General features: G+C 44.0%; 1 protein-coding gene across 6 annotated transcripts in view; it reads right to left on the bottom strand.

The window, feature by feature from the left end:
* IRAG1 (inositol 1,4,5-triphosphate receptor associated 1) overlaps positions 1 to 18,524 on the bottom strand; it is a 108,594-nt gene extending 90,070 nt beyond the window's left edge. For 2 of the 6 annotated variants that reach the window (XM_033120373.1, XM_033120374.1), the window contains exon 1: positions 18,134 to 18,520. The gene's annotated coding sequence lies outside the window, so the exon portion shown is untranslated. Of the gene's footprint in view, positions 1 to 18,133 lie in introns of all 6 variants that reach the window. The other 4 variants (XM_033120376.1, XM_033120377.1, XM_033120378.1 and 1 more) reach the window with 3 other exon arrangements.
* Positions 18,525 to 23,494: the final 4,970 nt, after the last annotated feature.

Genomic DNA, 23,494 nt, shown 5'->3' with positions numbered 1-23,494 from the left:
AAGTCCATTCCTTCCTTGAGCCTCTGGGAGCTGGCAGCCCACCCTCTCCTTCAGAATGCAATGGCCCCCTTATCTTTCACCTTCTTTGCAAATACCCTCATGGGCATAACTGCTGAGACTGCAGGATCCTGGTTATCTGGGGGCGAATCAGTCTTATTGTGGATTGTACTGGTTTTTATTGATTTCCTTATGGGTGATTTATAATTGCCTGTTTCCTATAAGGGTTTGTGGCCAGATGTCAATAAAAACACTCAGAAAGCAAGAGAGTTAAAAATAAAAGTCTGAAAATGGGAGCAGAGACTGCAGAAGAGAAAGGGAGATAACTCCCAGCCGAGGTGGGATGACTCCAGCTCAGAAGACCTAGAGGGAGATCTTGATTTTCAGTTCCTACTGACATAACTAATTGAGATCAGCAGCAGCTTGCTTTGGGATATTGGAAAAATTACACAGCAAAAAATATTTACATCTTGAGCTTCCAAAACTGACCCGCCACTCGAAAGAGAACAAATTAAAGTAAGCTTTTGCATTTAAGAATTTTAAAGTTCACAGGGGTCTGTGTTTAAGAACGTCAAATATCACTTCACAGAAGGACTCCCCCTGCAAGTACGTTGCCATACTGTCTACGCGGCAGGATCTGGAATTACTTTTGCTTTTATTTATTTATTTATTTATTTATTTATTTATTCTTTTAAGCAGACAGTATAAACAGAGGTTCTAGGTATTATGTGCATGTCTGAATCTGAACGCTGGTCATCGACCCTCTTTAATGTGGCAGTAGAGTACACCCTGATACAATGAGCTCAAGGAACAGGCAGAACCACACAAAAGGATCCTTTAGCTCAGGGACTCTGGGTCACTCTCATTGGGTGGTCGTAGTGAACGAGTTATTTAAACAAATTCTGGTTTTACCAGTTGCAACTAAACAGAGATATTAAATCTTTCAGAGGAAAACCAAGAAAGTTATTGTTAGGAGCTGAACTGTGTCCTCCCAAAATTCATATATTGAAACCCTAGTCCCCCAGCACCTCAGAATGTCACTGCATGTGGAGATGAGGCCTTTAAAGAGGTAAAAGATAAAATGAGGCAATTAAGCTGGGCCCTAATCCAGCTGACTGGCGTCCTTATAAACAAAGGGCATTTGGACCTACAGAGAGATGCCAGGGGTGCGTGTGCACAGGGAAGACCATGAGAGGACACAGGAAGCGGGTACCTGCAAGCCAAGGACAGAGACCACAGGAAGCACCACCTTGATCACTTGCTCACACCTTGATCTTGGACTTCTCTAGAACAGTGAGAAAATAAATCTGTATTGTTTAATCTACCCAGTCTGTGGTGTTTTGTTACGACAGTCCTAGCAAACTAACACAGCTGTTGATGGAAATTTTTTTAGCCATGTCAGATTTAAGTTCAAATCTATTTCAAACACCTAATCTTTGGAATTGGAATCAATGAATTTTGGGGAATACCTGCTTTACTATTTTTCCAGGCCAACCACAAACCTTCTTTCAGGGCCTTTCTAATAAAATAAAAATGCTCTGGACTAGGCCCCAAGGAGTCTAGTTTAGAAAAAGGAAAAGTGTGTCTATTTGCAGATGACATGATCGTATACATAGAAAATCCTGAAGAATCCACTAAAAAGCTATTAGAACTAATAAATGAGTTCAGCTAGGTTGCAGGATACAAAATTGATAGACAAAAGTCAATTCTATTTCTATATACTAGCAATGAACAATCTAAAAATGAAATCAAGAAAGCAATTCCATTCACAATAGCACCAAAAATCATAAGATACTTAGGAATAAACTCGACAAAAGAAATGAAAAACTTTTACTCTGAAAAATGACAAATCATTGTTGAAAAAAATTAAAGAAGGCCTAAATAGATGGAATGCCATCACATGTTCATGGATCAGAAGATTTAATATTGTTAAGGTAATACTCCTGAAATTGACCTACAGATTCAACACAATCTCTATCAAAATCCTAGCTGCCTTTTCTTTTGCAAAAATGGACAAGCAGATTCTAAATTTCATGTGGAAATGCAAAGGACCAAGAATAACCAAAACAATTTTGAAAAAAGAAGGAAAAACGGGTGATTCACATCTCTCAATTTCAAAACTTAATATAAAACTACAGTGACACATCATGATACTGGATACTATACAAGGATAGACATAGATCAATGGAACAGAATTGACAGCCAATAAACTCTAACATGTACAGTCAATTGATTTAGACAAGTGTGCCACAATAATTCAATGAGGAAAGAATAGTCTTTTCAACAAATAGTTCTGGAACAACTGGATATCCTATGTAAAAATAAAGTTGGACCCCTTCCTTATACTGTACACAAAAATTAACTTAAAATGGATCAAACACCTAAATGGAAGAGCTAAAACTATAAGATTTTTAGCTACAAATATAGGAGTAAATCTTTGTGTCTTTGGATTAGGCAATACCTTCTTAGATAAAACTTTAAAAGCACAGGCAACAACAGAAAAAATAAATAAATTTGACTTCATCAAAATTAAAAACATTTGCACTGCCAATAATACCATTGAGAAAGTAAAAATACATCCCTAGAATAAGAGAAAATATTTGCAAATAATATATCTAATAAGGGACTTATATCCATAACATATAAAGAACTTTTACAAATCAATAATAACAATTTAAAAGTGGACAAAAAATTTGAATAGAAGATAGACAAATGGCCAATAAACACATGAAAAGATGCTCAACATCATTAGCCATCAGAGAAATGCAAATCAAAACAACAATGAGATACTACTTCACACCCATTAGGATGGCTAAAATAAAAAACAAATAAGAACAAACATCGGCAAGTATGCAGAGAAGTTGGAACCATTACACATTGCTGTCAGAAATGTAAAATGATACAGACAGTTTAGAAAACAAATTGTTAGTTTCTCAAAAGGTTAAACATAGATTTATCATATGATCCACCAGTTGTGCTCCTAAGTATATATCCAAGAGAAATGAAAATGTATGTCCACACAAAAACATGTACACGACGTTCATAACAGCCTTATTCATAATAGCCAAAGGGTGGAAACAGACCAAATGTCCAACTAATTAACAGATGAATAAAGAGTGGTCTATCTAATTATTCAGACATAAAAAGGAATGAAGTACTGATAGATGCTAAAATATAAACAAACCTTGAGAACAAAACAATCCAGTCACAAATGACCATATATTGTATGATTGCACTTATGTGAAATGTCCAGAATGGAGCAATCTATAGAGATAGAACGTAGATTAGTGGTTCCTTAGGGCTGGTGGGATGTGGGCAATGAGAAGTGACTATTAATAGATACAGGATTTTGCGGTGGTGGGGTGCGGGTGGTGATAAAATGTTCTGGAACTAAATAGTGGCAATGGCTGCACAAGTCTCTGAATATATTAAAAATGAATGAATTGTGCATTTTAAATGGGTTAACGGTATGGCATTAACAGCCTACTGAAGATGTTACAAAATAAAACTTCTGAAGAAGAGGAGGAAGAGGAGAACTAGCTTTTATCCTTACTACATGGCGACGTCTTGGGACACAGTTTCCTCAGACACAAAAGATGGAAATTAAGCTAAATGATTTCTAAGTTTCCTTCCATCTCTAAAATTCCTGCGTGTATGTAATTCAAGAAAACAGGCTGAGGAAAACAGATGGAGTCCATGTGAATGTGTCTAGGATGGGATTATGTGGGGAGAAATGAAGGAGACAACAAAAAGACTAAAAGATAGAAAAAGATGATGGGACAAGGGACATGAACTCAGAGACAGACACAAAGAGACATGGAGACAAGATTATGCCCACAAAGAAAAGGAAACTGGCTGAGATGCATATGCAGATCAGTTGCCCATTCTTCTGTTTAGCAAACAATTACTGAGCACCTATGAAGCACCAAGCTCTGTGTACAGTAGTAAACCAGGTAGGCTGAGCCCCTGGGCTCGGTGTAAGAGACAGAGCAGCAGTCAGGCAATTATAAGCATGGATAGTGAGAGCTGGGATGCAGTCATTCAAGATGCTCCAGAAGTACACAGGGCACGTGCATGCACACGTACACTCTCAAACACACACACTCCCACTACACCACACCCACACTACACCACACTCAACACATGCAACATTCCCAAAAGTCAAAAACATTTTTGCAGTGTGCACCATTTCTCATTTGAGGCACACAGAATTCTGCTAGAAGACGTTCAAATATATGTTGTGTTTTTACAAGTATGGGCACAAATGGGAATGGCATCTACTATTCTCCCCCTGAGGTCTCTATGAAACGAAGCTCAAGGACAGGATTCTCCCTAAGTCTGGAGATGCCCGGTACTCTTTCACCTTCATCAATGAGGACTGGCTTTGGAAACAGAACATGACCTATTTAACAAGCACGCCAGCACCGCTCTCTGAGCTTTCAGCTGAAAATTCCCAGAACACATTCTGTTCCACTCTCCTTTCATCCCATCCAGACGTGGCCCCATAAGATCATCGTGTGATACCTATTTGCCCTGTCTTGTGGGTCCTCTACTGCTGAGAGGCATGGGAGAGGGATTCTCAGCTCAACAGGAAAAGTGACTGTTCCTTGCACCGTGTCTGCTCCCTGCCCAGTTCAACCAACCCTGAGAAGGGAAAGCCAAGGAAGTTTCTGGTTGTCTCCTGCTCTGATCCCTTTTCTCCTCACTCCAGACTTTCCCAGAGTCCAAACTGCACAGTTTGCTGAAATAGCCTGAGTCCCATTCTAAGATGGTGGTGTTTCATCCCTTCACATTACTTTAGGAAGGATTCTCTTTGGAGGTGTTGGTGTTGGGTTCTTTGGGTGCTGTGTGCAAGCACATAACCAGGAAATGCACGGCAACCCAGAGCATGGGGGCCTGCAGATTCTGGGCAGACTAAACCAGAGGCCGTGCTGGGAAACAGCTCTTGGGCCTCCAAAGGCCTTCCTGGCCTCTCACCATTTGGAACAACAGTGAATTAATGTGATCCAGGCACCAAAAATAGTAGAGCATCTAAAATTGCCTTCCACCCTGGGCTGGGCCAGTCCCTTGGGAATGTCAGCATTTCTAAGATGTCTCCATTCAACCAGAGTGCTCTGTGTGAGACCCCAGTTTGGGTCTGGGCAACCATTACACTCTCTTGTTCCATTCACTCTTGCCTAGTCCCTCTCTGCTTCCCAAACAGGAAATGCCCAAGATTTATGCTTGCTGTTATCAAATCAAAGGCCTTTAACCTGGCACGCGGCTCAGAAGGGCAGAAAGGGCACCTTGCTGAACTGACCTGGGTGGCTCCCTGTCATTAGTTGTGAATTAATTTCTAAAAATGAAGATTGGGGAAGCAGAATCACCTGGGGAGGCCCTGAGCTTCTCGCTTGCTGTGATGCCAAAGGAAGCCATTTCCACAGCGGTTTGTCTTCCTCTGACAAAATTATCCCGGGTCCCTAGGGACTTTTGTCCTCAGGAAGACTAGTCACTGCAAGCATGCCTTAGCGCCTCTGTACATCCTGTGCCCTAGGCGTGGAATGCCCTTTACTCCCTCTTCCCTGCCTGACAAATGCCCTGTCACCCTCTTCTACGAGGCCTTGCTAAAGGCATGCACGCTGTGGTGTTCACGAAGTTTGTCACAGTGAATGTTTCTGAATGACCACCATGTTGTGTTCCATGTCTAGAGATTCACACCCCGCACTCTTCCACCCGCTGGTCAACATGAGTCCTCGTGGCCTCACCCAGGGGACAGCAGTGGTGCAGGCAGGGAGCAGCAGCTCTGCCTCACGGAGACCGACCTCCAATCTCCTAACAACTAAGTGGTCAGGGTCTGTAACCACTGTACGGGCTGTCTGACTGAAAGGCAGTGTGAGTGTCTCAGCTCAAAGATCACGGGCGTTAGCTCCCATTGCTTAGGTGGGACCCCCCTTAGTGGCTCCGCTTTCCCTCCCTAAGAGATGCTGTGCAGCACAGAAGAGAGCAAGTGCTCAAGGGGTGGGGAGGGAGGACAAGCTTGTCTATGCCTCGGTTTTCTCCTCTGTAAAATGGAGATAATTATGTCCACTTCACCACAGGTGAGAGGATGAAATGATATGTATAAACTACTTAGCACAGAGTTGGTGCTTTGAGGGGGGAGTTCCTGTAGTTTTTGCCTGTTTGGCACCCAGGCCCCCCTCTTCTGGTAACAGCAGCCTTCTAATCGTCCGTTTGCTTGTTGGAGGGGGCTTGTCAAACAGGCCTAACCCAACAGAACACCCCAGACTCCTGGCTCTAATGATTAATTGACATGGGCACATGACTCAGGCCCAATAAATTCAATTTAGTGAAATTGTTGGAACTATTGGGGGAGTTCTTGCTAAGGGGGTTCTGAAAAGATGGAAAGTAAACTGGGAACTGCAAGTACCACAGTGCCACCACAAGGGAGGGGTCACCTGAGAAGAGATCCAAGGATAGTTGAGAGATAGAAGGAATAAGCCCCATGGATCCAGTTATATCTGAAACTGCCCTCGACTTCTCAATTATGTGATCCAGAAAATCCTGGTTATTGTCTAATCAAATGTGAATAAGTTTCTGTTCCAAGCAAATAAGAATCTTGGCTAATGCAAAGCTCACCAGATTTGGCTTACGTTCCCCTTTCTCACTGCCATTGCTCTGGGGACGGGTGGAGGGGGCCCTCCTTGACCCCTGCACAGACATGCCACAGCTCAGCTCCCCGCCCTCAGTCTCTTTCCCTTCAGTCCATCTTCTACCACACTGATGGTTCTCAAATATGGGCTCAGTCATCTATCTTACAGAATTCTCAGCTTAGAATCCTCCGTGACTCCCTCTTGTCTGGAGGGCAAGGCCCCACTTCCTCAGCTCCACCTTCAAAGCCCCCACCAATCTATCCCCAATTCCCACGTTTTTTCTCTTTTTTAAAATCGAGATAAATGTACATAAAGCATTAGTTTCAGATATAAAACGTATTGATTTGTTATTTGTATATACTACAAAATAATCACCACAATAAGTATAGTTAACATCCATCACCATACATAATTACAAAAAATTTTTTTTCTTGTGATGAGGACGTTTAAGATCTACTCTCTTAGCAACGCTGATTCTCTCTTGAGCTTCTCTCTCACGACCCTCTCCCGTGACTCCCGCATACTGTGCCTGATTTCCCACTCTGAAATGTTCACCCCACTGTCCCACCCTATGCTTTTCACCAGAAAATCTTCCACTTCTAACCTCCCTGCCAAAATCCCACCTCCTCAACTACCTTCTTTTCCAAGAAGCCTTTACAAATAGCAAAGGCAGAATAAAGGTCTCGCTTCCCTGAATTTATTTCCTTGTTATACATAGTACCTGTCAGTTGTCCTTACATAGGAATAATGTACTGTACCTACATTTCGAGAGCAGCACACATGTCTTACTTGATTCTGGATCCTGGCGGGGCCCCTGTACGAGGTTGGCCGCCATAGGCCCTGGTCAGTCTGTTGACACAAGACCTCAGCTTCCAGCTGGCAAACTCTGAATCCCCTGCCCTCAACCACACTCTAGGAGAGGGACTCATGACCTTTGGGTCACAATTTCACCTGAAAACATTTTTTTTTAATTGTGGTAAAATACGTACAGAATAATATTTACAATTTCAACCATTTTAAAGTGTACGATCTGGTGGCATTAAAAACATTCACAATGCTGTGCACCTATCACCACTGTTTAGTTCCATAACTTTTTCATCACCCCAAGGGAAACCTCATCCCTATTAAGCAGTCACTTCTCATCTCCCCATTCCCCCTCATCCCCAGCCCCCAATGCCCTGGAAATCACTAGTCTGCTTTCTGTCTCTATGGCTGTGCTTATTCTGGACATTTCATATAAATGGAATCATACAGTATGTGGTCTTTGTGTATCTGGATTCTTTCACTTAGCATAGTGTTTTCAAGATTCATCTATGTTGTAACGTATATCAATACTTCATTCCTTTTTATGACTGAATAGTATTCTATTGCATGGATCTGTCGCATTTTGTTTATCCATTCATCTGATGACAGATATTTGGGTTGTTTCCACCTTTTGACTATTGTAAATAGTGCTACTATAAACATTACTGTACAAGTTTTTGTTTGAACACTTGTTTTTCGTTCTTTGAGGTATACGCGTATACCTAGGAGTGGAATGGCTGGGTCATAAGGTGATTCTGTGTTTACCAGGAAGCTTCTTACACTTGCCATCTCCAATCCTCGCCAGCATTCTGGGTCTGCTTGGCTGATTTCACTATTGGCTTTGTAGAAGAGAGCTATTTTATCTTAATCGTTATTGTCTCTTATAGAAAAGATGGAAAACCTTAAAAGGTGTTCCTAGTTTTTAATATCAAGCTCCTGCTGTGTGGCGCTTTCCATTGACTAAGCTATTTCAGATCCACTTTTAATTTGTTCCTCACGACAATACTCTAAGGTAGATACTATTATGTCTGTTTTTCAGGTGAGGAGGCTAAGATTCAATGGGGTGAAGTAACTTGACAAGGTCAGAGCCGTTAGAGGCCCAGCTGAGACTGAGTCCCAGCCCAGCACCCTTTCCACACCACCACAGTAGTCCTCTCTCAATTTGCCTCTCTGTCCAAGGTCTTTTTTTTGTTTTGTTTTTTTTAATAATAGCCTTCCGAAATGTATTCTCAGATTCACCATTGTTTAGAAATTCCCCTTGCTAGATGACTGGTCAATGCTGGCCCAGACTGCTGCACACACTTTCATTTGATTATAAATGAGGTGCCAACTGGCACCTCATTTATAATCAAAACTTTTTTCCTAGGGCAGATTGTGCCTGTACTAAGATCAACTTTTGCCTTTTCTGGGACTTCTGGGACCTTCTGGAATCCTGAGTTAATGCTCCCCCCACTTTTTAAAAAAGATTTTTATTAAAATATAGCTAACATACAACATTATATTAGTTTCAGGTGTACACCATAGTTATTCAACACTTGTATACGTAAAGAAGTGATCACCATGGTAAGGCCAGCAACCATCTGACGCTATACCAAAATATCACAATATTATTGACTATATTCCCTATGCTGTACATTACATCCCCATGACTTATTTGTTTTATACCTGGTGATTTGAAACTCTTATTCCCCTTTACCTTCCCCCCCTTTTTTAATTTTTCAATTACAGTTGACATTCAATATTATTTTATATTAATTTTAGGTGTAGACATTTATATAGTTTAAGAAATTATCCTCCTGACTAGTACCCACATGGCACTATACATAGTTATTACTATATTATTGACTATATTTCCTATGCTTTATTTTACATCCCCATGACTATTTTGTAACTACTAGTTTGTACTTATTCTCTTCACTTTTTACACCCTGCTCCCCAATCCCCTCCCATCTATTACCCCAACTAATCTAATACCCATCTGAGACCATACATAGTTTTTAACAATATTATTGACTATATTCCTTACGCTATGCCCTACAACCTCATGACTATTGTGTAACAACTAATTTGTACTTCTTCATTCCTTCGCCTTTTTTACTCATCCCCAACCCCCTTCCCATCTGGCAACCATCAAAATGTTCTCTGTATCTATGAGTTTGTTTCTGTTTTGTTTGTTTGTTTACTTAGTTCTTTAGATTCCACACGTAAGTGAAATCTCATTGTGTCTGTCTGACACTCTACTCAGCACAACACCCTCCAGGCCCATGCATGCTGCCGCAGATGGCAAGAACCCATTCCCTTCCATGGCTGAGCAATATTCCACTGTACATATGTACCACCTCTTCTTTATCCATTCTTCCATCAATTGGACACACAGGCTGCCTCCACATTTTGGCCATTGTGAACAATGCTGCAATAAACATGTGGATGTACACTTCCCTTTGAAGTAGCACATAGGTTTCCTCAGATACATACCCTGAAATGAGATTACTGGGTCTTTCTTTGTCTCTTGTTATAGCCTTTGTTTTAAAGTCTATTTTGTCTGGTATACATATTGCTAACCCAGCTTTTTTTGTTCTGTTGTTTTTAATTTCCATTTCATGAAATATCTTTTTTTCATCCCTTTACTTTCAGTCTGTGTGTCTTTCAATCTGAAATGAGTCTCTTGCAGGCAGCATATGTAAGGGTCTTGTTTTCTTATCCATTCAGCCCTCCTATATCTTATGAGTGGAATATTTAATCCATTTACATTGAAAGTAATTGTTGATAGATATGTAGCTATTGTCATTTTATTATTCATAATTTTGATCTTTTTTTGTTTTCCATCTTGAAGAAGTCCCTCTAACATTCCTTGTAATACTGGTTTGGTGATGATGAACTCCATTAGCTTTTTCTTGTCTGGGAAGCTCTTTATCTGTCCTTGGATTTTAAATGCTTTGATGGGTAGATTAATCTTGGTTGTAGGTCCTTGCTTTTCATCTTGTTAAATATCTTATGCAAATACCTTCTGGTCTGCAAAGTTTGTGTTGAGAAATCAGCTGACAGTCTTACGCGACATCCCTATAAGTTACTAGTTGCCTTTTTCATGCTGCTTTTAGGATTCTCTCTTTGTCTTTAACCTTTGCCATTCTAATTATAATGTGTTTTGGTGTGGGCCTGTTTGGGTTCATCTTGTTTGGGACTCTCAGCACTTCCTGCTTGTATGTCTATTTCCTTCACCAAGTTAAGAAAGTTTTCAGTCATTATTTCTTCAAATAGGTCCTCAAGCTCTTGCTTTTTCTCTTCTCCTTTTGGTACCCCTATGATGCGAATGTTGTTATGCTTGATGTTGTCCCAGAGGTATCTTAAACTATCCTCATTTTTCAAATTCTTTTTTCTCTTTGCTGTTCCGATTGGGTGTTTTCTGCTACTTTGCCTTCCAAATCGCTGATTTGATCCTCTGCTTCATCTAGTCTGCTGGTAATTCCTTCTAGTGCATTCTTCACTTCAGTTATTATATTCTTCACTTCTGACTGGTTCTTTTTTATGATTTCTATTTCCTTTTTTATGTGTGCTATCGCTTTGTTGAAGTTCTCATTAAGTTCCTTGAGCATTCTTATAACCATTGTTTTGAACTCTGTAACTGGTAGGTTGCTTGCTTCCATTTTGTTGAGTTCTTTTTCTGGAGTTTTCTCCTGTTCTTTCATTTGGAATGTATCTCTTTGTTTCCTCACTTTGGATGCCTCTCTGTTTCTAAGTATTAGGTAGATCTGCTACGTCCTCCAGGGTGGGACAGGTGGCCTTATGTGGTAGGTGCCCTGTGGGGCCCAGTGGCACAGTCTCCCTGGTCACCTGCCCCGGGTGCTCTGGGAATGACCCTTGTGTGGGTTGTGTGTGCTCTTCTGTTATAGTTGAGAGTTGGTTGCTATTGGCACATCAGTGCATAGAATTGACCCTCAGGCTGATTGAGAGTGGGGTCTGGCCACGTCCCCTGCTTACAGGCTGCTGTGCAGGGGGCTTACCCCACTGAGTGGGATTCACCCCAGCAGGTTCTGGTGCTTGTTGAGACCGCCCTTTAGGTATGCCGCTTATGGGCTAATTGGGTGGTGCTCTGCTATGGTCTGAAGCCAAACTCCAAGTATGTTGGTTCTGGGGCCTCTTGCGGGCTGTGCTGCAGGCCCAAGTCACCCACTGCCTGTGACCAGCCGGCTTCTATCTGGTAAGAGCTGCAAGGTGATCACAGTTGTTTGCTGCCTGTGCTAACCCTGGAGTCACATGAGAGAGGCTACGCTGCAAACCGCGGATGTCTGCCACCAGTACCAGGCTTGCGGTAAGTCCGCAAAATACGAGGACACACTCATGACTGCTGCCATCTGCCAGCTCCCGTAAGGTTCAGCCACTGATAGATAAAGCCTCATGTGGTATGCAAAGTTGGCTGAGGCAGGGTCTCAGGGAGTCACTAAAGTGGAAAGAGTTGTGGTCACCAGGTTAATATAAATTCTGGTTTGGTGCCGGTGCTGAGCTAAAGCTACTCGGCAAAAGTCCCAGAGCACACTGAGGCCAGTTGCCACCAGCCTGGGGTCTGTCTGACTGATAGTTCTCTAAGAAAGAGTGCAATGTGGAGGGGCTGGCTGCTCTTGAAGAAAGTGCCTCTAGTTGGAGAAGTCGCCTGGGGTAGGGTCCCAGTGAGTCAGCAGGGTGGAGCTGCGTAGCTCACCAGACCAATCAGATTCAGATTTGGCCTGTGGGGGTGGGCTCAACACAGGAAAGATGGCGCCTGCCTGCCAGCTGCATGGCAGGTGGATCTCCTCACAGGGAAATGCCAAGTATCCTCCAGCCCTCAACTCAAAGCGAGAAAACTCAGTCTGCCCCCATGTGTCCGACACACCCCTCCGCTGGAGCCCAAGGTGAGTGCCTGGGAGGGAGTCTGTGCGCAAGCCTTTTAAGAGGACCCCTGGGTGTCCCGCTGCCTTTAGTCCCCCCTGGATGGTCAGAATCCCCACTGTTTTTCACAGCCACATGTTGTGTGGGGTCCTCTTTCGGGCACCAGTACTCCAGGCTGGGGAGCCGGTGTGGGGCTGGGGTTTCTCGCTCCTCTTGGGGGAACTTTCATGGCTGAGCTATCTCTCCCGGTTCTCAACTGCCTCAGATGTCGGGTTAGCCAGTTCCGCTACTCTGCCCCTCCTACCAGTCTCGACGTGGCTTCTCCTTTATATTCTTAGTTATAAAACTTCTGTCCAGCCAGACTTCAGATGGTTCTCCATGTTGATTATTCTATAATTTAGTTGTAATTTTAATTTGCTCATGGAAGGAAGCAGGCACAGTGTTTTTATCTACTCCGCCAGCTTGGATCTTCCCGCCAGCACTCTTTTGACCACAACTGTATGAGCAAAGTCCAGAGTGTCATTAGGCTTTCTTCTCCTTCTGATGAACATGGAACCTTGCGCTCTCTGGAAATATCCTCCCAGTTAGCCTGTCAATGGCAGAACTCCCTATGTCCTCTGTGTGTCCCTTCCCAGGACAGCCACCATGCCATCTGCACTCATCCCAGTCCTGCAACCCCACGGTGAGCAGTGTATCGTCTCAGCCTCTCCCACCAACCCACTGGTTCTTAACTTTCCCTGGTTTTGCTGGGTGGCTCAGCTTCCCCCACACCTGCACTCATTGGTAGCCCTGCTCACAGAACATGCTTTCCTCCAAACCAGTGTTTCCTAAATTTGAGTGATCTGCACACTGCCCTCACATTTCTGCCATGTCTACATGCCACCTGTACTTTTATTAATTTAATAGTCTTTAATTTGACTAGCAGTGAGCCAGAAAGCCAAGGTTGAAATCCCAGCAGGGCCATTTACCAGCTTTGTGTTGTTGGGCAAGGTCCTTACCCTCTCTGTGCCTCAGTTTCCCCATCTGTATAACAGGGGTAACAATAGTAACTATTTTGGGGGGAGTTGCTGTGAGGGCGAAACGAAGTACTGCAGGTGGAGCATTAGAACAACACCTACCACACGGTAAGCACTCAGTAAGTGTTAGCTACCTTTGTTATTACATTTATTTTAAAAGGAAACTTTATATCCCTACCGTAAGATGAAAAATCAGTACCACTTATTCCACAAGTACAGAGGAGTTGTATAAATAAATTAAATGAAAACCGGTACTAAATTCTAGCCATTGCCTAACAAAGGCCCCAGGCCTGAGGCTTGCTCTCATTTTGTCAAGAAGAGGGACAAGCAAGTGTCCAAAAGATGTAGAGGGCACACCGGACTCAAACCAGGTGAACAACTTGTCCCGTTTTGCCCAGGACTTCTGGTTTTAGCACTGGAAGTCCTGCAGCACACTTCATTCCCAAGCTACCTCAGATGGAGACTTTCTCCTTGATCTGAAGGATTGAAAAGGACTTAGAAGGGAAAAACATTCTTCTGATGTGAGTTTGTGTGTTTAGGCTGCGTCAGTCTCCCACTTATCACCATCTTGCAGAACAAGCCCACACCACGGGCCACACCGCACAAGCCTGCCTCTGAGAGTCGAGTTTACAAATGCCATAAACATATGGAAAGGCCTTCATGTGTGTGCCATTGAGATTGTCCCCAAAGAAAACCACATTTGTAAATGCCCAACGAGAGGAACGATGATTCAACTGTTGCACAGCTAAAATTATTCTATATTAGACAACCATTGAAAAACTATATTTTGAAGTAGCTGCAGTGACATGGGAAAATGATTGTACTGGAATGTTCCATTTGAAAAAGCAGAATAACTAAGATGTCCTTCAGGTGATGAATGAATAAGTACACTGTGGTCCATCAGACAGTGGAATAGAATCCAGTACTAAAAAGAAATGAGCTATGAAGTCACGAAAAAGCATGGAGAAGCCTTAAATGCATATTACTAAGTGAAAGAAGTTAATCTAAAAAAGCGATATACTGTTTGATTCCAACTATATGACATAGAAAAGGCAAAGCTATGGAGACACTAAAAAGATCATTGCTTGCTACGGATTAGAAGAGAGGGAGGGATGAATAAATGGAGCACAGAGGATTTTAAGGGCACTGGAAATTCTCTGTTGATACTGCTTTAATGGTTGATACATGTTGTTACACATTTGTCTAAACCCATAGAAGGTACAACACCAAGAATGAACCCTGATGTAAACTATAGACTTTAAATAACAAAGATGTGTCAATGTAGGTTCATCAATTGTAACAAATGTACCACTCTGGTGGGGATGTTGACACTGGGGGAGGCTACATGTGTGGGAGCAGTAGTATATGGGAAATCTCTGTACCTTTGGCTCAATATTGCTGTGAACCTAAAACTGCTCTAAAAAAATTAAGTCAAATTTTTTAAAAGCAGACTACAAAAGTACATACAGTCAAACCCTTGTTTTATAAAATATAGAGAAATATAAAGAAAGAAACACACCATGTCATAAACAATATTTATCTCTGAGTGATAGGATTCTGGACGGACTTTTTAATTTCTTTATATTTATTTCTGAATTTCTTACTTAATTTCTATATTTCCCAAGAAAGTTAGCAAAGAGCTTACTTTTATTACATTACTTTTTGTACCAAGAAAAACTTTGAATAAAAGTTATTTTAAAAACAATACTAGGAAGAAACTAACCAGCCCAGCCTTAACAAACTGGTTTTCACATGTGGGGCTGACTGGGAGAGAGGTTTTCTGTCTGGCTGACTCTCACCTGCTTTCCTTCTCCTCTGGAGAAGTCCCCAACAAAGAAGGCAGGGCTTGTCCAAGGCCATTTGCCTCTGCTAAGGCTCAGGGTCTGAAAGCCCATCCAGTGAGGGTGTCCTAGGCTGTCACCTGAACTCAGGGTCTGGCCTCCCAGGTCCACGGGGCAAACACAATATCCCCTTTCCCTCTTTTCTTGATTTTTCCATCATTTGGACTGTGACACTTGATAAGTGACCTGAGATCTGAGTTACTAAGTAGAGACAGGGTGGCATCTAACACAGGAAGTGCCCACTTTGGACCGAGGTGGCCTGAGATAGAAGCCTCGCTCGACACCTTCCAGCTGTGTGCCCCTGGACATGTCACTTCACCTCTTTCAGTAGCAGCGCCCTCATCTCTATCCCATGGATTAAATTAAATAGCAATCCTAGCACAGATCCTGGCAAAGGTAGGAACTCAATTTATATCGATTTTCTCTCCTCCTTCCTTTTACAGTTATTTACTTACATGGGAACTCAGTTCTGTCTCTTTCCCCTGATTCACAGAACTCTCCAAGGCCTGGGACAGAGTCTGGGGGCTCCCAGATCTCTCCTTCCCATCCTTCCAGGCCTCTGCTCCTCCTCAGTCAGCAAACGAATCCCTCTGCTGACTTCCAAGCCACAGAAAGGATAGTTGAGCAGCAGACCAGTGACTCCATGGGTCTGCCCAGGAGAGGTGCAGGATGGGGAAGGGGCAGATGACCTGAGGCCCCCACCTTGCATCCTCTCAAGCCAGGCTAGAAGCATCTGATCATCAGGCACACATACATAATAAACCCAGGGCCCTGTTTAACCAGAACATACTTTATGAGCCTTACGTCCATCTCCTCATAAGAAAAAGAAAAGAAAGACCCTGAGCACTTAGTTCACTCCCAGCATCGTCTGGGTATAGAACACACAGCGGAGCCTGAAGCGGGGTGTCTGCTCTCCCAGGGCTGTTTCCACTCCTGCTGGAGGTGTGAGGTGCATCCATCCACGTTTATTGCCAAGACTTAGAGGAAAGAGGCAGGGACTCTTGGGGACGCTGAGAACCGTTCGGGTAGTTCAGCCCCTCAGGCACAGAATCCTCTCCCAGAGACTCACAGAACCCCTCACCCTGAACTCACTGGTCCCCCTTGCAATTAGTTTCAAGTGGAAGGTATTACATGGCCCTAACTATTCTCATCCAAGATACTAAATCCTCTGCTATGTCACGTGGCAGCTAGGTGACCTTGGGCAAGTAATTGAACATTCCCTAATCCTAGTGTCCTCGTCTATAAACATCCATCCCTCGTAACATTGCAGGAAAGCACACATGAAATCACACAGGGAAATCAGACACAGTGTTGGAAGAGTCCATGCTCCCCCACTACCCTCTCAGAAATAGAACCACCTGGAGATGAACAGAGCATGGTACTTAAGAGTGGACCTTCCAGACATGGGCTGCCTGGGGTCAAGTGCCAGCTGTGCTAAAATGTCCCCATCTCTAAGATGAGGGTAGTAACAAGGATGCCCGCTTTGTAGGGTTGTGGAAGTCTTGAATTACTACATGGGACGTGCTTAGAACAGAGCATGGTGCATAGCAAGAATGGCATGTTTGTTTTTTTTATTTTTCTTCCAGAAAATAGGTTGATGGAGATCATTGATAATGTAGCAATTAGCACTTGTTTATATCTACCAGACAATCTTAGAGAGTATGCAGCTATGTCCTACTTACTACCAAGTATACAGGAAGGTATATTAGCTGTGAATACACACACACACACACACACACACACACACACCACTAAATTATGGACTGAACAAACATGATGATGACAACTGGTTTGTCCATTAGGTCAGAAATCACAAGACATATTCAAAGCAGGAGTGTACTCACACTAGCATTGGAGTTAGAGTTATACAGACTTGGGTTAGAGTCCCAACTCTGTTCTCTCTTAGTGGTCTAACCTTAGGCAAGTCACTTAGCCCAAGTTGCATCCCCATAAAAGTGTTGGGGCAAGGTTGGAGGAGTGAACTCCACCTGTCTCACCGGCCTGTCATTGCCCCCTGGTGGGTACAACGTAATCTTTAGCAGACTCTGACTCCCTAGTGCTCCCAGCCTAACAGTTCTAGGAAGCTTTCTCCTTTTTCCTGCAGGAGACCCAGTTCAGACAAGCCCGTAGGCTGATTTGTCTCCCCCTGAGAGTCCTAACGAGCAGACTGAAGAGCATCAAAACAGCAGCTGCCTAGCTCTGGGAGGCAGGAGCACTGGCCAGGGGTTCTAGACCCTTTTCTCTGTTTATTCAAACTGCAGAGCATCCCTGGGCTTTACAACTGTTTACTGAGCAGAAGGAAGCAAGACAGCTGGGCAGCCCTCTCTGGTTTCCACTGGCCTTTCTTTTGGAGAAAGCCAGCCTGAGTGCCGCTCACTCGAGGAATATCTTTGACACTGAGCTCCTGGAGGTGAGCAGGGCTTGGGGCACAGATTGGGCACACGCAACCCCTCTAAGGAGCAGGGAAAGAGCGCGGGAAGGGAGGGCAAAGCTGGAGATAGAAGTAGAGATGGGGACAGATAAAAACAGGAGCTCTGACCAAAACACAGGACAGGAGGGGCAGAAACAGAAACAGAGTAGGTCAAGGATGGAAACAGGGCTGGGCCAGCACAGGGCCCAAGGTGGACACAGGGGCCACACCGAGTGGGGGTGGGGGAGCAAAAAGAGGGGCAGTAAGCACAGAGCTGAGCTGGGAGAGGGGTAGCAGGCAACGCAGGCTTGTGTAATCTGGGGATCCTCTATTGCCCCAAAAGGGCCCACAGGAAATCTGGAGGTGGGGACCTCCAGTCAGAACCCGTTTTCACCCTAACCTGTGCAACGCTTTCCAACAGCAAGCAAAAGGAGCACGATTTAGTTTAGTTAGGACTGGCAAGATTCACTTATTTAAAAATTATGACATAAAAATACTCAGCTGAAATGCCACCCCACAAGCCAACGCCCCTGCAAAGTTAAAGTCAAGCGCCCCCATCCCAGCTCCCTGTACCTTTAAGGAGAAGTTTCCCTCCGCTTCCCGGCTGAAGAGGCAGGTTATTCTTGGATATAGCGATGACTTACCTAAAACTGAGTTACTCCCCTTCCTCCTCTGGCCAGCCTCTCTTCACTCTGGGGAGCTTTTACCATTTAAGGTCAATGTTACATCTGGCTCCGGAGCGGAGCTCCGAGCTGAGAAGCCTCTGGCTGCGAAGCCTCGGCCGCCCGCCTCCTCCGAGAGGGGCTGGGACTTAGAGCCCAGAGCTCCTCCAGGAGCCCCCTCGGGCCGGGTTCAGGGGACTAACGTCGGGGGAAGCTGACCAGACCCTTCCAGGGCTCGGGGCAGGCTGGGCCTGTGAGGCAACAACTCGCCCTGGAGAGGGCACCTGGTTCCCCGCCCCCCCCACGGGCACCCGCACAGTGGGTGGCAGTGCCCATGGGCAGCTCGTGTCACTGGGCGCTGTCCTGGCTAGACCGGTACCGAGGGAACTCTGCAGATCAGCCTCCCAGCCTGGAATCTTCAGCAAGCTTGTGAGCCTGGACAAGACCCTGGCCCCACGCCAGGAGAAACTAGGAACATTTCCTGTCCGGAGATCGGGGGGCAGGGGCTGCTCCCACCTTAAACCCTTGGGATTGCCAGAAAGAAGGGCCTAGAAGGTTCAGCTAATCGGAGACCGGGCACCAGCCCCAGGGACTTCAATCCCTGCTCCTCTGCTGAACAGCCCTGTGATCTTACCATCAGGGAAGCTCAGTGCCCTGGTCTCTAGAGTGGGGATAATAGTGATAACACCTAACTCATAGGGTTGTAGGAGGATTAAATGAGATAATATTGGGGGGGGTCTTAGCACAGTGCCAGCATCTCATAAGTGCCAATCGGCACACATTCGTTTCCTGTCCGTGCCCAGACACAGGTGAGGAAGGGCTGCCTCTCTCCTGGAAGGCCACGCCCTGTCCCTACTCCTCACCCACCTTGGGTGCAGTGCTCACCTGGAGCCAAGATGATGGAGCTCCAGGTTCTGGGCAAGTCACGTGGGAGCTCCAGCCCTCTTCTGAGGTTAGAGGCATCTGAGAGAGAAGCCCTGGGTAGGCTTGCCCAATAAAATACAGGACACCCACTTAAATTTGAACTCCAGATAAACAACACATAACTTTTTTAGTATAAGTATGTCCCAAATATCGCCTGGGACATACTTATACTAAAAATATGTGGGTTTCTTTTTCAATCTGAAATTCTAATTTAACTGTGCATCCTGTATTTTCATTTGCTAAACCTGACAACTCTAGCCCTGGGCCATCACATGTCACCCATAATGTATTCATCAGTCATGCTGAGAGTTCTAGGGATTGATGCTTCAAGGCCTGTGACCTCAAGCCATTCTGGTGGTGGCCGCTTGGCTGTACACAGTCCTTATCCCCAGCTCCTGGCCATGGGTCAGAAACCCCACTCATGACAGTCTTTCTCCACCAAATCTGGCCCACGGGGCCTCCATCCCAGCCCCTTCCACGGGCATCTAGTCCTGGACTATCTCTCCTCCCTGGTTGTTATGAGAGAGTCCTGATGAGAATGCAGGGCGTGTTGTCGGTTACACTCATAAATAATTGTATTTTTGTAGATGGAAGCAGAGGAGATTGTCCTGGGTACTAGCCATGCTTTTCCTCAGGTATCTATACCTACCCATCTGCTGGGTACTGGCTCCTACTGGCAAAGCCACATGGTGCTAACGACTAGAATTGCAGGTATAGGGACTAGGAATTTACCAAACTCTTTAACACCATTTCTCCAAATTCATTGTGCATTAGAATCCCCAACTATGAAACTCCTTGGATCCCTCTTCCAGAAATGCTAATTCCATGGGTCTAAAGTAGGACCCAGGAATATGCATTTTAATTAAGACCTTCAGGTGATTCCAAGGACCACACACTTTGGGGAATTGTGCGCCAATGATCAATCTTATAAAAATCCAGCAGGAGTTACTACAGAGACAACCAGAAACATAGGTTGAAATGGAACCATCAGCTTTGCGTACATGTGAGGGAGAATGTGTATGTGTGTGTGTGTATGTACAAACTGTATATTGAGCATCTACTTTGTTCCAAACTACAGTATTAGATTCTGTATATGAAAGCATGTATGTCTCCTCACAAGTGCTCCATGAAAGAGAACTATTATACGTTTCCATCAAAAAGGAAACTGAGACTTGAAGAGGTGAAATAACTTGCCTGATGTTCCACAGCCAGTAAGTGGTAGAGCTAAGGTGTGAACTTAGGCAGTTTGGCCCTGCAGCTCTTTCCCCTATACCATACCTCCTCCCCTTCAGCCAAGATTTCTTAAACTAGGGTTCGTGGATAGCTGTCAGGCATCACTGAGCCAACTAAAATTGTATGCAAAACACCATGTGATTTGTGTTTTTCTTGGGTATAGGCCCACAGCTTTCACCAGACTCACAAAGGAATCACCAAATAACTTTTAAAATCAATTTATTAACACAAGAATTTCATAAAATACATTACTGGAACAAGCTCTATAGAAGACAATTTAGCATTATCAAGATTAAGTCTCGTATCCTTTGACCCAATTCCACTTTCAAGAATTTATTCTACAAATACACTCTCACACCTGGGAAATGACAACTGAACAAGATTATTCATTGCAGCTTTGTGAAAAAAGCAAAAGGATTAGAAACAACATAAATGTCCACCAATTGGGGGCCATGATGGGGTACAACCATCACAAAGGATAAAGAAGCTCTGAGTACTGATATGAAAAGCCTCCAAGATACATGGTTAAGTGGAAAAAGTAAGATAATAGAACAATATATAAATACACACAAAAAAATATACTTACAAGTTCAGATAATTTAGTTCACGAACTCATCCTAGAAAAAGTGCTACATATCTCATTGCTGAATATCACTATGGTCACCTTCGAAGTACTCCCCTTGGGAAGCTATGCACTGATGCCAGCTCCTAGTTCTCCCTTCAAAGTAGTTTTGGAACTCTTTTTCTGGAATGACCGTCAGAGCTGTCGTTGTATTACCCTTGATGTCCTGAATGTCATCAAAATGTCTTCCTTTCAATATTTCCGTTATCTTTGGGTAAAGAAAGAAGTCATTGGGATCCAGATCAGGTGAGTAGAGAGGGTGTTCCTATACAGTTATTTGTTTTCTGGCTAAAACTCCCTCAGACAGGGCTGTGTGAGCTGGTGCATTGTCGTGATGCAAGAGCAATGAATTGTTGGTGAAAAGTTCAGGTTGTCTAACTTTTTCACGCAGCCTTTTCAGCGCTTCCAAATAGTAAACTTGGTTAACTGTTTGTCAATTTGGTACAAATTCATAATGAATAATCCCTCTGATATCAAAAAAAGTTAGCAACATTGTTGCAACAAGTTCGTGAACTTAATGGTCATACTTCCTATATTCACACATACACACTCACAAGTATATATGTGTGTGTACACACAATCTCACTAATATTAGCACAAGAACCAATAATATTAGCTGCCCTTGGGGGAGAGGAACTAGTGGAGGGAAAGAATATCTATCTTACTTAATATATGTGAGGTTTTGAATCATACTGGTATGAATAAATCGTGTGTTTACATTCAAAAATAATGAAACAAAAACATTGCTGTGAACAGGGATTTAATCAATCCATCTTTCAGCACGGCTTCCTCCAGACATCAAAGAGTGTTGGCATAAGCCTGACTAAAGGTATTTTTTTTTCACTTTTTATTTTGGAATAGTTACAGACACATGGACGTTTTAACAATAGTACAAAGTGTTCCACGTACCCTTCACCCAGCGTCCCCCCAGTGGTGACATCTTATATGGCTGTTGTATAATATCAAAACCAGGAAGTTGGCATTGGTACATTACTGTTAACTAGACTATAGATCTTATTCTAAAGATTATTTTTAAAATAAAGCCTTCTCACTGCTCGTTTATTCATTTAAAAATGTTTGTTGTGCCAGAAGAGTGTTGAATAATGGGATGCGGTAGGGACACCTCAGACCCATCCCTGCCCTCATGGGGTGTAGACTAGTGAAGGTGACCCCTTTATTCAAGTGGGAATGGCCTCACAGAGGCCCAGGATCCAGCAGTGCACAAGCAGGGCTGACCACAGCTCTAAAAAAGGAACTGTGTCCCTTGCTGTCCTGGTCATGGAGCTTCACAGCTTGCCTGAAGCTGACTTTTCGTCCTTAAAAGAACATGAGCAATTACTCAGGCTATATTTATCCCTGTTCCTGGAGCCACACAGGGATTTGGCCTCGCTCTACCAAAATCTTCAGCTCATCACTCATGCCCATCGGAGACAATCATATGTCCTCAGCATAACAACAGTGGGCTGGTGGAGGCACACTGACACACAGCATGGGGATGTTCTCCCCACAGGCCATTTGACTCAAGGCCAGGGAAGTTTTAAAGTCCCAGGCCAGAAACACATCCTAGGACCAAGGGAAGCCAAGCCAGGAGCAGCAGCATCTTGCCAAGAGCACTGCCCGCTCAGACACTGAGTGCTGAGATGACCACACTGGGAGATTTGACTTCTCTGCCCCATTTATACTTAGGGACTCTGAGATATGCTCAGCGTTTAGTAGGCCCTGGATGAGTAAGTGAACAAATCAGTAGCCACATCAGCAGGAATTGCATCCAGGAGACAGTGGCAGGTGTCATTTACTGAACATGATTCCAGATACTGCGTGAGCCACTTTACATATAAGGTCTAGTTCAGTCCTCACCAAATCTACGTGATATAGGACTTCTCACCCCCACGTCCTAGATGAGGAATCTGTGACTTGGAGAGCTGGCCAGTGTCTCAGTTTGTAAACACAGATCTGACTCTAAGTCCTCAGGTGTCGGGTTCAGGACAGCAGACCGGGAACATAAGGTGTCTTCTTTCCCTCCCAGGATCCCATTAACATGATAGCAAAGGACTCTGTCAGAAGGAATAAATCCTTAGCCACAAAGAGACTAAGAGGGAACAGGAAGGAACACACTTCTGGAACTGGCAAGAGGATAGAGGAGTGGTGCCTAACGAAGTCAGGAAGAGGAGGCCCCAGCCTAGTCCTAGGCAACCCACAGAGAAGGGGGCACAGTTGTCTGGTGCCCCTGAGAGGCTCTATATTTGACAAGCCAGGTGTGACAGGGACAGAAATGAGATATGGAACAAACATAGAAGGGATTGAAAGTCTGGACGGACCGGGCTGGAAAGGAACTATTTCCAATAACTTTTGTACACAGTATTTGCACTAAATGCCTTCAGGCTAAAGGAATAAAAGAACCATAAACGAATATTGAATAGATTTCTTTTTCGTAGACATAGCGATTAGCAATTCTGAAAATACTTTCTGTGTATTCTAGGATTGAGTTAGTAA

This window comes from Rhinolophus ferrumequinum, chromosome 11 (genome assembly GCF_004115265.2).
Source record: "Rhinolophus ferrumequinum isolate MPI-CBG mRhiFer1 chromosome 11, mRhiFer1_v1.p, whole genome shotgun sequence".
In the NCBI taxonomy this organism is placed as follows: Eukaryota; Metazoa; Chordata; class Mammalia; order Chiroptera; family Rhinolophidae; genus Rhinolophus; species Rhinolophus ferrumequinum.
This window is presented reverse-complemented; position numbering and strand designations above follow the sequence as displayed.